This window comes from Maniola jurtina, chromosome 4, assembly GCF_905333055.1.
Source record: "Maniola jurtina chromosome 4, ilManJurt1.1, whole genome shotgun sequence".
In the NCBI taxonomy this organism is placed as follows: Eukaryota; Metazoa; Arthropoda; class Insecta; order Lepidoptera; family Nymphalidae; genus Maniola; species Maniola jurtina.
The window spans coordinates 12,351,691-12,367,583 of NC_060032.1; the positions used below are offsets into that span (position 1 = coordinate 12,351,691).

The 15,893-nt window shown below is 37.8% G+C and overlaps 1 protein-coding gene across 1 annotated transcript in view; it reads left to right on the forward strand.

Moving 5' to 3' along the window:
• The window catches only part of LOC123864423, a 158,324-nt gene that overhangs the window by 45,898 nt on the left and 96,533 nt on the right, over positions 1–15,893 (forward strand). The gene's annotated exons all lie outside the window — the stretch shown is intronic.

Genomic DNA, 15,893 nt, shown 5'->3' on the forward strand with positions numbered 1-15,893 from the left:
AAAAATACAAAATGGCCGCCAACTCGTTTCCTCCAATCTATACCTCGAGCCTATACGTACAATCGCTTGATAGAAGCCGAATCGCTCCGATGTTGACAACTTTGAGATATTCGAATTTTAAAATTGCGTTTTTTCGTACCTCGAACAAAACGGCCGCCATGACAGCCGCCATCTTGAATTTTTAAAAACTACTCCCTTTCTGTCAAAATACAGGATAATCGTGGGCGAAATAGGAAAAAATAATTATCCTCGACTACCCCGTCTTGGATCTGTGGCGCCGCGGTTCGGGGCCGAAAAATCAAAAATTTGAAAACGCTACGGTTCGGCCGCCATCTTGTTTTTTCAATTTTTTCGACATTTTCTATTAATCGTTTACTACTTTCTTCAAAGATTGCGAAATTCAACGAAATCGGTTGGAAAACAACGGAGCTGCAAAAATCACGTCGGCCGCCATCTTGTTTTTCTGAAATGTCATAATTTTTCCCCAGAGGGTTCCCGAATCCGAACACATCTCCCCTACATCACTATATCATTTTCCTTCTCTTTCTAGGAGAACAATTATGTCAATGAGTCAGTGAGTGAGTGGTAATCGAGCTATATATAGTATAAACTAGTGTTTCGCTCGGTGCGCGAGCTGCTAAAGCAGCTCGCGTGACGTGGTTAGGTTAACTTTATTATATAAAACCAAATTTATTTATTAAGATACACAATTCACCCCGAAAAACCCATAAAATTACACCCATTTCAATTTTTTGTAGAAAATGTAAGTCCGCCATCTTGGATTTCGAAATGAATGTCATTACCAAAATCAGCACCCTGGAAAACCCTGAAATTGACATCGATATTGTTTTTTGTAAAAACGGGGTAGTTGAAGTTAATAAAGTAGGGTGCGTGGGTGCGCGGACCACTAAAGTGGTCCGCGAGCATGCAGAGTTTGTACCACTGAGTAGACTTTCGGACCCTGATCATCTTTTGCCAAGAAACCACTCTTCCATCTTTTATAGCCTCCGAGATAGACACCGACGAAATTTGTGCGGCGGCCATCTTGTTTTTCCAAAATTTTCCACTTTTTCTATTAATCGTTTACTACGTTCTTCTAAGATTGCGAGTTTCAACGAAATTGGTTGGAAAACAAAAGAGTTGCAAAAATCACGTCGGTCGCCATCTTGTTTTTCTGAAATGTCATAATTTTTCCCTACTCGCCTCCCCCACCCAAACACATCTCTCCTACATTATCGTATCGTTTTCCGTCTCTTTCTAGGAGAATGAGACATTCAATATTCGCCATACAAAATGTATGGGAAAATAAATTCCGCCATTTTGAATTGTTTTTCTATTCATCGAGTAGACCTTTGGATCCTGATCCTCTTTTGTTAAGAAACCACACCTCCATCTTTTATACCCTCCGAGCTGGACGCCGGCGAAATTTGTATGGCGGCCATCTTTTCTTCGCCATTTTGAATTTTTTTTCAGCTTTTTGGCAATTGGATGATGTCATGAATGACATTTGGTCGAGCACCCCCCACCTATCTTCAATACCTTGAGCGGACCCTTCACCCGTCTCCGACATCCTCGATCATCAGCTATTTCCAAATTTTTCCTCGATTTTTTTTTTGTTTTCTATACGAAACCATCAGTGAAAAAAAAAAATTCATACAAAATTTTACAGGAGGAGTTTTTGGGGAAAATCTCGAAAATCTCCCCAAATGTGGCAACACTGTTTACATATTTAGATACTGCCGGTTGAGTCACACAATCGATTGATACATGTTGACTTTCCAAAATGTTGCCAACTGCCTCAAAAACGTGATCAAAATTTCGGAAAATTTGAAGAAAATACAAAATGGCCACCAACTCTTTTTGCAGAAGCAAATTAGATAATTTTACAACTTTCCTATTAACTACAGGATATACCGCTCCCGATGACGTTTCAATCTCTCCTCTCGCTCGCACCCACGCGAAATGATCGTCCCTGAAAAAAGACAATGTCGAAAATCACTTTTTTTTTGATAAATTCCAGTGTTGCCAGTCTCCGGCGACAAAAATACGCAAATGTCATTTGTACGAGCAAAACGCATAATCGCTCATACTCGGATTTTGCGAAAAGTCCGTATTTCGATTTCTTACATTTTCGCAAAAATCTTGAAATTTCCCGAAAAATGGGGTAATTTTTCCCCACCAATCTATACCTCAATTTCATACGTACAATCGCTTGATAGAAACCGAGTCGCTCCGATGTTGCCAACTTTGAGATATTTAACTTTTAAAATTGCGTTTTTTCGTACCTCTAACTTAGCGGCCGCCATGACAGCCGCCATCTTGAATTTTTAAAAACCACTCCCGTTTTGTCAAAATACAGGATAATCGTGGGCGAAACGTGAAAAAATAATTATTCTCGACTATCCCGTCTCGGATCTGTGGCGCCGCGGTTAGGGGTCGAAAAATGAAAATTTTGAAAACGCTCCAGCTCGGCCGCCATCTTGTTTTTGCAATTTTTTCTACGTTTTCCATTAACCGTTTACTACTTTCCTAAATAGTTGCGAGTTTAAACAAAATCGGTTGGAAAACAAAAGAGCTGCAAAAATCACGTCAGCCGCCATCTTGTTTTTCCGAAATGTCATAATTTTTCCCCAGTCATCTTCCTCACCCAAACACATTTCCCCTACATCACTATATCATTTTCTGTCTCTTTCTAGGAGAACAATTGTATCAATGAGTCAGTGAGTCAGTGAGTGGTAATCGAGCTATATATAGTATAACTAGTGTTTTGCTCGGTGCGCGAGCTGCTAAAGCAGCTCACGTGACGTGGTAAGGTTAACTTTTATTATATAAAACCAAATTGATTTATTAAGATAATCACCCCGAAAAACCCCATAAAATGACAGGCATTTCTATTTTTTGTAGAAAATGTAAGTCCGCCATCTTGGATTTGAAAATAAATGTCATTATCAAAATCAGCACCCTGGAAACCCTGAAAACGATATCCATATTATTTTTTGTAAATTAGGATAATAAGTTAGTAGGGTGCGTGGGTGCGCGGACCACTAAAGTGGTCCGCGAGCATGCAGCGTTTGTTCCACCGAGTAGACCTTCGGACTCTGATCATCTTTTGCCAAGAAACCACTCTTCCATCTTTTATAGCCTCCGAGATAGACACCGACGAAATTTGTACGGCGGCCATTTTGTTTTTCCAAAATTTTCCACTTTTTCTATTAATCGTTTAGTACATTCTTCAAAGATTGCGAGTTTCAACGAAATCGGTTGGAAAACAAAAGAGTTGCAAAAATCACGTCGGTCGCCATCTTGTTTTTCTGAAGTTTCATAATTTTCCCCTACTCATATCGCGCATGCGACCATATCTCCTAAACATCAATGTATCGTTTTCCGTCTCTTTCTAGGAGAATGAGACATTCATAATCGCCATACAAAATGTATGGAAAAATTAATTCCGCCATTTTGAATTTTTTTTCTATTCATCGAGTAGACCTTCGGATCTTGATTCTCTTTTGCCACGAAACCACACTTCCATCTTTTATACCCTCCGAGCTGGACACCGGTGAAATTTGTATGGCGGCCATCTTTTCTTCGCCATTTTGAATTTTTTTTCAGCTTTTTGGCAATTGGATGACGTCATGAATGACATTTGCTCGAGCACCCCCCGCCTATCTTCAATACCTTAAGCGGGCCCTCCACCCGTCTCCGAAACCCTCAATCATCAGCTCTCTCCATAATTTTGGCTTACTAACTTTTTGTTTTCTATACGACACCATCAGTGAAAAAAAAAATTTTCACACAAAATTTTACAGGAGTTTCTTAGTTGAAAATCTCGAAAATCTCCCCAAAACTGGCAACACCGACTGCATATCTCTATACTTCCAGCCGAGATACACAATCGATTCATACATATTGACTTTCCAAAATGTTGCCAACTGCCTCAAAAACTTGATCAAAATTTCGAAAAGTTAAAAAAAATACAAAATGGCCGCCAGCTCGTTTCACAGAAAGATTTTACACGGTTTCATAATTTTCCTATTAACTACAGGATATGCCGCTCCCGATGACGTTTCAATCTTGCCTCTCGCTCGCACCCACGCGACAGGGGATACCGTGAAAAAGACCGTGTCGAAAATCACTTTTACTTTGATAAATTCCAGTGTTGCCAGTCTCTGGTAACAAAAGTACCTAAATGTCATTTGCACGAGCAAAACACATAATCGCTTATACTCGGATTTTGCGAAAAGTCTGTATTTCGATTTTTTACAATTTCCCGAAAATCTTGAAATTTCCCTAAAAATGGGGTAATTTTTTTCCTCCAATCTATACCTCGAGCCTATACGTACAGTCGCTACATAGAAGCCGAATCGCTCCGATGTTGCCAAATTTGAGATATTTAACTTTTAAAATTGCGTTTTTTCGTACCTCTAACAAAACGGCCGCCACGACAGCCGCCATCTTGATTTTTTTAAAATCACTCCCGCTCTGTCAAAATACAGGATAATCGTGGGCGAAACCAGAAAAAATAATTATCCTCGATTACCCCGTTTCGGATCTGTGGCGCCGCGGTTCGGGGTCGAAAAATCGAAATTTTCAAAACGCTACGGTTCGGCCGCCATCTTGTTTTTCCAATTTTTTTCACATTTTCTATTAACCGTTTACTACTTTCTTCAAAGATTGCAAAATTCAACGAAATCGGTTGGAAAACAACGGAGCTGCAAAAATCACATCGGCCGCCATCTTGTTTTTCTGAAATGTCATAATTTTTCCCCAGAGGGTTCCCGAATCCGAACACAACTCCCCTACATCATTATATCATTTTCCGTCTCTTTCTAGGAGAACAATTATGTCAATGAGTGAGTCAGTGAGTGGTAATCGAGCTATATATAGTATAAATAACTAGTGTTTTGCTCGGTGCGCGAGCTGCTAAAGCAGCTCTCGTGACGTAGTTAGGTTTATGAGTTGTATTAAACCGATTTTTTTTATTAAGATACACTAATTACCCCGAAAACCCCATAAAACGACACCTATATCAATTTTTTTCTTAAAAAGTGCACGCCCGCCATCTTGGATTTCAAAATAAATGTTGTTATCAAAATTAGCGCTCTGGAAACCTCTGAAAACGACATCCATATCATTTTTTGTAAAAATGGGGTTGTTGAGGTTAATAAAGTAGGGTGCGTGAGTGCGCGGACCACTAAAGTGGTCCGCGAGCATGCAGAGTTTGTTCCACCGAGTAGACCTTCAGACCCTGATCATCTTTTGCCAAGAAACCACTCTTCCATCTTTTATAGCCTCCGAGATAGACACCGACGAAATTTGTACGGCGGCCATCTTGTTTTTCCAAAATTTTCCACTTTTTCTATTAATCGTTTGGTACTTTCTTCAAAGATTGTGAGTTTCAACGAAATCGGTTGGAAAACAAAAGAGTTACAAAAATCATATAGGCCGCCATCTTGTTTTTTTAAAATGTCATAATTTTTCCGTACTCATATCGCGCATCCGAACATATCTCCCATACATCAATGTATCGTTTCTTGTCTCTTTCTAGGAGAATGAGGCATTCAATATTCGCCATACAAAATGTATGGAAAATTAAATTCCGCCATTTTGAATTTTTTTTCTATTCATCGAGTAAACCTTTGGATCCTGATCCTCTTTTGCCAAGAAACCGCACCTCCATCTTTTATACCCTCCGAGCTGGACGCCGGCGAAATTTGTATGGCGGCCATCTTTTTTTCGCCATTTTGAATTTTTTTTCAGCTTTTTGGCAATTGGATGACGTCATGAATGACATTTGCTCGAGCACCCCCCACCTATCTTCAATACCTTAAGCGGGCCCTCCACCCGTCTCCGAAACCCTCAATCATCAGCTCTCTCCATAATTTTGGCTTACTAACTTTTTGTTTTCTATACGACACCATCAGTGAAAAAAAAATTTTTCATACAAAATTTTACAGGAGTTTTCTAGTTGAAAATCTCGAAAATCTCCCCAAAAGTGGCAACACCGGTTGCATATCTCCATACTGCAAGCCGAGATACACAATCGATTCATACATTCTGACTTTCCAAAATGTTGCCAACTGCCTCAAAAACGTGATCAAAATTTCGAAAAGTAAAAAAAAATACAAAATGGCCGCCAACTCCTTTCACAGAAAAATTTTACACCGTTTCATAATTTTCCTATTAACTACAGGATATACCGCTCCCGATGACGTTTCAATCTTTCCTCTCGCTCGCACCCACGCGAAAGGGGATACCGTGAAAAAGACCGTGTCGAAAATCACTTTTACTTTGATAAATTCCAGTGTTGCCAGTCTCCGGTGACAAAAATACCCAAATGTCATTTGTACGAGCAAAACACGTAATCGCTCATACTCGGATTTTGCGAAAAGTCCGTATTTCGATTTTTTACAGTTTCCCGAAAATCTTGAAATTTCCCGAAAAATGGGGTAATTTTTTTCCTCCAATCTATACCTCGAGCCTATACGTACAATCGCTACATAGAAGCTGAATCGCTCCGATGTTGCCAACTTTCAGATATTTAACTTTTAAAATTGCGTTTTTTCGTACCTCTAACAAAACGGCCGCCACGACAGCCGCCATCTTGAATTTTTAAAAATCACTCCCGTTTTGTCAAAATACAGGATAATTGTGGGCGAAACACGAAAAAATAATTATCCTCGACTTCTCCGTCTTGGATCAGTGGCGCCGCGGTTAGGGATCGAAAAATGAAAATTTTGAAAACTCTCCAGCTCGGCCGCCATTTTGTTTTTCCAATTTTCTCTACCTTTTCTATTAACTGTTTTTTACTTTCCTAAATAGTTGCGAGTTTAAACAAAATCGGTTGGAAAACAACGGAGCTGCAAAAATCACCTCGGCCGCCATCTTGTTTTTCTGAAATGTCATAATTTTTCCCCAGAGGGTTCCCGAAACCGAACACATCTCCCCTACATCATTATATCATTTTCCGTCTCATTCTAGGAGAACAATTATGTCAATGAGTGAGTGAGTCAGTGAGTGGTAATTGAGCTATATATAGTATAATAATAGAAACCTTACGTAAAATTATTCATCTTGTATGCCAAAAGTACGCCCTAATATTATAACGATCTAGTCAAACATCATATTGTAATGCATGGTAAATTATTTTGACGATTCAAAAGCATTTGTAAAAATTTACTTGAATTATTATATCATATTCTATTCTAGTCTATTCTATTCTATTGTATATTGAATAGTATATCGAAAAGGGGATGCCTATGTCGATGAGCACGCAGAATATAAAAAAATAAAACTAAAACTTCATATGTAAATAATCTTTACTGTAATAATTTAAAGTTATTATCTATCTAATTAATTATTTACTTAGGTAGCACTAAGGTAAACCTGTACAGTACTTATTTAAAACTGCAACAAAGGCTCTTTTTAAATATTTACTGATTTAAATAACCTGTATAGCAATAATAATAGATGAAACAAAAGAAACAATATTTAAACAAAACTAAAAAAAAAATGGCTAATCCAAAAATGTTACTATAGTGTGCATGAACTATTGAATGAATATACCTCAATAATATGATAATACGATATAAGAAGATTGTAATAACTTTGTTAACCACTTTTTATTTGTAAGTACTTTTTTTTAAAGTCTGATTAGTTATAATAGGACATAATTTGAAAACTCCCATAATCTTTATTTATATGTGACCTTTTTATTTAATTTTTATTTAATGACCATATAATTAATTCATAATTTTTGCTATTCATATTTCATATTTCATAAGAATTGTAATATTACCTTTGATTATTTACATATGTTTTACTTTGCAACGTCCCAACGGGGCTTCATGTTGTAATATTATGATATTTTTTTATTTATGATGTAAGACATGAATGCAAATAAAGAAAGAATAAAGAATTACCTCTATAAAGATACGAAAATTCTAAATATAAGTCACTCGTACGCGCTTCAAACTTGTATTCCTATCAGGAAAATAATAACAGGATATATACACTCCCAATTATGTTTTAAAAGAAGAACAATTACGAAAACTTCCCTAAAAACTAGTATTATAAACGTATGGATGTTATTACTTACCCACACAATTATTCAATGTAGATAATATGAAGTACTAAAATAAACACTTGATATCATGTGCGTAAGTACCTACCATTGTAAATGTAAATAGCTGTAATTCCTGATATCTAAAAGACTGTTATGCTCTTTATTGATAAATAAATGTTTTTAAACTGAAATCCCTTTACTAACGATTTTGATATGCGCGGACAACTACTTCCGGTATCCATAAACGCCTCGTGACATGTATCAAAAATATACACTTTTTAACCCCATATATTATGTAACATTTACTTACAATTAATATAATAACTTATTATTATAATATTAATATTGACATTTAATTAAGAGACATGTTACCATAGAAATTAATTCACTTTTTGGTCTCATCAGGATTATTTGTACGGATTATTCCTGATGAGTATTAAATATTTGCATGCTTATGAAGTAGAATATGAAGGTCGCTACTTAGTTATAATTTTGAACTCAACAACTGATATTCAGCAAATAAATAAATTTCATTTCATTTCAGTATACGAGTTCGGGATTGGTTATCATGATTTATATCTGAGCTAACATTTCACTTGTGAAGTTTGACTAACCTAAGACATTCTTCGATTACTTTTACCACTACCACTATAACATTTTAACTTGTTCGTCACGTATACTACCCACATGTTTAATATTTTTATTATAAAAACTTCTATGTAAATAACTAGCTCAATCGTCACATGTTTTTAAATTATTATCTTCTAAGGACGTATATTACTGATGCTACTATAATAATTGACCCACTATAATTTAAATAATATTTTGTTCGAAAAAAAAGTTGAGACAAACGTGAATTTAACATTTAGTTCCAAAATAAAATTCGAACAAACTAAAAATTAACCATTTTAAAAACATATTCCTTTGGTTTTGGAACTAAAAGACAATTTCGTTTACCGATCACTATTCCCACGAGGACCACTTATAGACTGTACGCAATATTAAATCGTGCCAGACTTTTAGCTGATACCTTCAACTTAGTTTAGTAACGAATTATCTCACCTGACTATACAAAAGTTTGAGAATACGATTTAGTAATTTAAACCATATTCACTTAATCTTTAATAATTATTCAAAGTACTCACAGTTTCGGTATCTTTACGAGATACCTTATTACGTTTCCATCGCGGCCGACGGTGTCCTGGCACTTGAAGACCTCTAGGTGGAAAAGTACATTTGCGTTTCGACCGATTTTTCCTCAAAGCGTAAGTTACTACACACTTCTGATGTTAACAATTAAACTCTCAGATAGTAAAATCAACCCGTATAATGCAATGTAAATCGGTCGGAGCGCAAACAGCAACTGAAGCTTGTCGTTCCACGCCACGTCCTCGCCCTAGCGCCATCTTTTTCGTCTCGATGGAGGGGGCTCTGACGTCACGACCACAGCATAACCACCAACACCAAGCAACACCGAACGTGAGAACGAGGTGTTGCCAACACTTGTTATCAATCAATCAATCAATCAGCTTGTTTTCGTCGACAGCTTGACATAGGCCTTATCGAGAGCGCGCCATCATACCCGGTCCACCGCCTTCCTCATCCACCCAATTCCCGCTACCTTTTTATAGTCGTCAGTCCGATTAAAGGTCGTCCCACATTGCGCTTGCTGGTATGCGGCTGGTTGCGTCCACTGCAGGACATAAGCCTTCGCGGGGACGCGCCAGCAAACACGGTCCTCCACCTTCCTCATTCACCCAATTCCCGCCACCTTCTTGTAGTCGTCAGTCCGATCGAAGGTCCTCCCACACTACGCTTGCTGGTATGCGGCTGGTTGCGTCCACTGCAGGATATAAGCCTTCGCGGGTACGCGCCAGCAAACATGGTCCTCCACCTTCCTCATCCACCCAATTCCCGCTACCTTTTTATAGTCGTCAGTCCGATCAAAGGTCGTCCCACATTGCGCTTGCTGGTATGCGGCTGGTTGCGTCCACTGCAGGATATAAGCCTTCGCGGGTACGCGCCAGCAAACATGGTCCTCCACCTTCCTCATTCACCCAATTCCCGCCACCTTCTTATGGTCGTCACTCCGATCAAAGGTCGTCCCTCACTGCGCTTGCTGGTATGCGGCTGGTTGCGTCCACTGCAAGACATAAGCCTTCGCGGGTACGCGCCAGCAAACACGGTCCTCTACCTTCCTCATTCACCTAATTCCCGCTACCTTCTTCTGGTCGCCATTCCAACGGATCCAAGATCGTCCCACACTGCGCTTGCTGGTACACGGTCTCTATTCCAGAAGTCAGAACACGTTTGTAACAGACATGGCCTGGCTACTGCCTCTTCAGGTTGCTAATTTCTTGAGCTATGTCGGTTATTTGGCTCTCCTTCGGATTACCTCGTTACGAATTTTGTCCATCAAAGAGACACATCTTAGTCCGCCCCATAGGACGCGACTTAAAACTTGTGGACATTTGTGGACATTGGAGCTGATAGTCATTTCTATTCAAACTAAGCTTTATTTACTTTGGCATTTCGGTGGTGATGCGACGTCAGGCATGCCCAGGCGCAACTCAGTGTTTTGTTTTCAGTGTACTAATTTCGACGTTATTTCAAAGTACATAAAGCTGAGTTTAAGTAAGTAGTTATCAAAAAGACTGTACTTCACTTTGCAAAGTTTGTTTTAGCCACTGACAATAGACGTGCTATTTGCTGTTTTAGTACCACAGCAAATACCGTTTCTATTACAGTGTTCTGTGGTTGAAATAGAGTAGATAACATTACAAATTAGTTTACCTTTTACATCTATAATCATGGTAACCCTAGCTGCATTATGCTAATTTTCTGTTTTCGCTGCACCAGCGATGCTGTCTCGTTTTATTATTTCCTTACACTTTTTGGATTTGAGAGAAAAATATGGTGAAAGGCGTAAGTTGGTTTAATATTGTGATGAAAATTATTATTAGAACCCTATATTCACACACACACGTACATTATAATATATGAAAAGTAGCATTCCAATATAGTTGTACTTACTATAAAACCATAAAGTTGATATCTATACTAATAAATAAAATTGGAGTGTCTGTCTGTAATTTCAAAATAACTATCTCATATTAAGCTCATAGGGTTATTTGAACGATACCTTAACTGAATCACACGTTTTTAAAATTTTTGTCTGTCTGTCTGTCTGTCTGTTGTCTGTCTGTCTGTTTGAAAAGGCTAATCTTTGGAACGGCTGAACCGATTTTGACGGGATTTTCACAGACAAGTAGAGGATTGACCAGGGTGTAACATAGGCTACTTTTTTAACCGACTTTCAAAAAGGGAGTTGTGTTTTTCTACCTATGTACACCGAAATCTCTGAGATTTCTGAACCGATTTGCGTAATTTTTTTTTTAATCGATAGAGGAACTTAGCGACATTGTTTCATAAAAAATTTGGATTCCAACTCCTCAATCCTGATGCTGCAGGGGATCTGACCAATCCACGCGGGCGAAGCTGCGGGCATCAGCTAGTTTTATAAATAATTTATTTACACCGTCGTAAGTAGGCCAGAGTCGCTGCTCGTGTAATAAATAATAAAAGATAACAATATAGAAACCACAATTAACTATGGAGAAATCGCTTTTCCGAATTAAAATTCAAAGAAGCATCTGGGCGCGCAAGAAAAAACATATTTACAATTGCAATGCTGGTAAAATTTAACATAGAAATTCGAAGTAGTTACTATTCAGTACACATCTAAAACCATCGAGTTGCACGCCCAGGAGTAGTCATAGATATAGCACTTTCAGAGACAAAATGTTGTTGTTTTGAAAAAAATCCATTCTAAAGCATTTGTCTGATTAGCGAGAAACGGGTAGAGCTATAAACTAGAAACAAGTTGGCGAGTAACGAAAAGTGAGTGTGTAGTTGGAATAGTTTTGTCGCTGGGCTATAGGCGAGTGTACGAGTGCATCGCCTGTCACACATTAATTATTTATTAATCCCTACGCGAAGGGTACGAGTGTTTTGACCACCAAAAGAGCGTTGCTGAGCGAGTTTTTCTTTTATTGCCTTTGTCACTGCGAGAAACTTGTGGAGAGAAAATTCTCGCCGGCAGTGTGCAAGTCAGCGATCGACTATCAATACTTTTATCTCTTTTATACACGGAATCATACATCTATTGTACGTTTCTTAAGTGAAAAACGTACAATCGATTAACAAATGAGCATTTCACGGCCACTTTCATGAAACTTGTTATTTATGGGCCCAATGGTCTCGTTTCGTTTTTCAGAACGATGTCTAAAGCTTCTCTCTTTAGAGGAAAGAGGCCTTGTTGCTTTTTGACTAAAGAAGTCTAGCACGGCATTATTGATATTGTAAAATAAACTTTATTGCGAAGATCTTAAGATTGCTTATCGAATAAAAAGTTAGGAGCTTAAGGAGGTTGCATAATGACACCAATTTTGTGGTTTACAATGATAGTTAATTATATGAAAAGGCGGAACTTTAGTTTTGGAGCGATTATCGTTTAGTGTAATTGGTAGAGTTTTTGCGCGAATTAAAGGCAGTTTAATCTTTATTAGTCTGAATAAAATTGACTGGGAATAAAGGTAGGAGTTAGGTTATTGACCGGTGCGATTTATGAAAAAATGTGTTTTGATTTGATGTTGTGCGAAATCACTGAATCCCTAATTCGAAAAATGGTTTACACATGGTTTTTTTATAGATTTCATTTTACCACTTTTTCCGTGGGATTAATATGTACTTATACCCATTTCAAATTACAGCTTTCTAGTGCTAATAGTCTCTTGTTGAACTGCGGACGGAAGGATAAAAGGTCATTCGGACGGACATGACATGATGAAAACTTAAAAGGGCCCCTTAAAAACAAAAATAATTTATTTCTACTGTATCAAACCCTTTCACGCTAGTCCCAACAATAACTGTACAAAGTTTTAACTCAATCGGATGAATGGTACGCGTAGTTGACGAATAGACAGACAGACAAACACAGTTTTTTATGTATTTCATATAGGAAAACTTAGCACAAGACTATCAAGACTATGGGTACCTTCGGAAAGCATAATACGTATTCTATGCCCGATCATTATTTTAAGCTGCTCACTAATTACTTAGCTGTTGTTTCAGATCTTTTTAAACTTAACATTTGAACTTTTAAAGCCCCTATTACTTAATTTTATCAGCAAAATAATCCAAAGCCAGTGTGCACGCGATCTTATTGAGATTCCATTATTACCTATTATCAATTGTCCCACTTTTTAAAATATAATTATTTCATAAATTACTTGCGTATTTACTTACCTAACCTTAAATTAAAGCAAGCAATATAAATTAACAAGAAAATTGGTTATTACTTTGTGATGACGAAATAGATTAACAGGGCTCTCTCCGTCACTCGTTTCATACAGTCGTAGTTCCAATTTCATTTGAGTATTAAGCAACCAAAGTCCATGAAATTTTGCAGACATATTCTAGAAACTAATATCTGTGTCTGTGGTGTTTTAGATTTTTCTAAAAATATGTAGTTTCAAAATTACAGGGGCTCAAAGATTTGTATGTAAATTTTTAAGACCGCGTAACTGTGAAACCGAATATTTTAACAGAAATCTGGAAAACCACAGACATAGATATTAGTTTCTAGAATATGTCTGCAAAATTTCATGGACTTTGGTTGCTTAATATTCAAATAAAATTGGAACTACGTTTGTATGAAACGAGTGACGGAGAGAGCCCTCTTAAGTTAGTTTATTAAATCAACTTGACAAAGACGGAACTTGATGTAACTAACCTAATTTTAGTATTATTAGTTATAAGATATTATATGGACTAGGAGCCAACGCGTGCCAGACCTTCGTTATTTTATAAAAACTGAAAGATCCTCTGCGTATTGTTCCCAAAGCAGGGAGGATCGATCAGCTACTATGAGGTTTGGATCATGGTGGATTTGGAAGATAACAGGTAATAAAGGTGTAAAACCGTTCCGTACTCGGGTGTTTTTTTCAACATTTTGCACGATAAATCAAAAACAGTAAAAATAAATAAAAATCTGTTTTAGGATGTACAGGTAAAAGCGTTCCATAATATGATACCCCACTTGGTATAGTTATCTTATTTTCAAAATTGAAATACATTTTAATTTTTTTTTAAATGATGTAACCACAAATTCGCGGTTTTCAGATTTATTCCTGTACTTGTACTATAAGACCTACCTACCTACAAACATGATTCTAGGTCAACGGGAAGTACCCTATAGGTTTCTTGACAGACAAGACAGACAACAAAGTGATCCTATAAGGGTTCCGTTTTTCCTTTTGAGGTACGGAACCCTAAAAAGGGCGTCTGGCAGGGGATTGCCAGTGTCGTTGAGACCGGCAAAACGTCACACATAGGTATGAGTGACAGAGACAACGCTCTACGAAGCCGAAATCTCTTTCTAAATGTCGATGTAAAATATTTCCTGCCGACTATAACTGTAGTATGGATTTGTATATAAAAATATTATACTTTTTGGGCTACTTTCTCTATAAAAAATAACGCTTACTGCCTTGTTAAAGTGAAACGGGAGATTTTAAAAAAATCGGTCAAGCGCGAGTCGGACTTGTACACAAAGGGATCTGTACCATCTATGTGCTATAAGATCTACTTAAACCTGCCTTTCATGATTGTTCCTTTTGAGGTACGGAAGGAACCCTAAAAACGATAATATTTTATTTCCATTAGTTATAAATATTTTGTTCTCTCCCATTGACCTGAGCTTGAAACATAAAGATAATCTCAACTCGTGCTTGAAGTTGAAATACACGTTTATTTTAATTTTTATGTCAGTCAGTTACTTAACAAATCCTCGAAGAACAATTTGTTTCATTGAACCTTGAAGAACAGAGCCTATTATAATATACTAGCTGACGCCCGCGACTTAAGGCTACTTTTTATCCCGGAAAATCAAAGAGTTCCCACGGGATTTCGAAAAACCTAAATCCACGCGGGCGAAGTCGCGGGCATCGGCTAGTATATAATATAGGTACATATCTGAAAAGCCGTTATGTAATTTGCCGTCACAATTTCACCAAAAATAATATACCTAGGATTAAAAAAAACTGCTCTTAAAGTTTGCTATGCCAGACTAAACTGAAAACTAACCACAAGCGTCCTACGAAGGATTTTATTAGAAACATTATTGTTTCACCAGCGTAGAATTCGGGTCGGGATATTTTTACGTTCAAGTAGAAGCTTAACTGCTCGTTTCGTAGCAACAGGTTCCTTGAGATGGGCTCAGGATAACCCCTTACCATGGGAACGCGATTTCGCTTCGTGACTCCATGTCACATTAAAAGGACATCGACTTTTCCACGTATTCACCACATTAGACAAAATTTTGACTTAGGCAGTATCCCAATGAGCTATCGACTATTTTCTCGCCCAAGAAACGAAAATCCGATACACGAGTATTATGATTCCGTAGATGGATAAAATTAATAGTGCACACTGCCGGCAGAGTGAATATCTGCTGCCGGCGAAAACTCTCTCCACTCTTCAGCTCACTCGCAGCGAGTAGAGATATCATAGAAAAATTCGCTCAGCGAGCTCGCTTCGCGGACGAATTACTCGCGTGTTTGCACAGGGATTAATGTATAATGGGCGACTACTCGCCCGTTGCACTAGCGCACTCGCTCATAGCCCAGCGATAATACTGTCCCAAGTACACACTCGTTTCTCGTTGCTCACCTATGACCTACTCCGTGCGATCCGTATCTATCCGTTAATTTGCTATCATCCGCTGAAACAGATAAGTCTGCATCCGATATTTACATATCGAGATAGATGT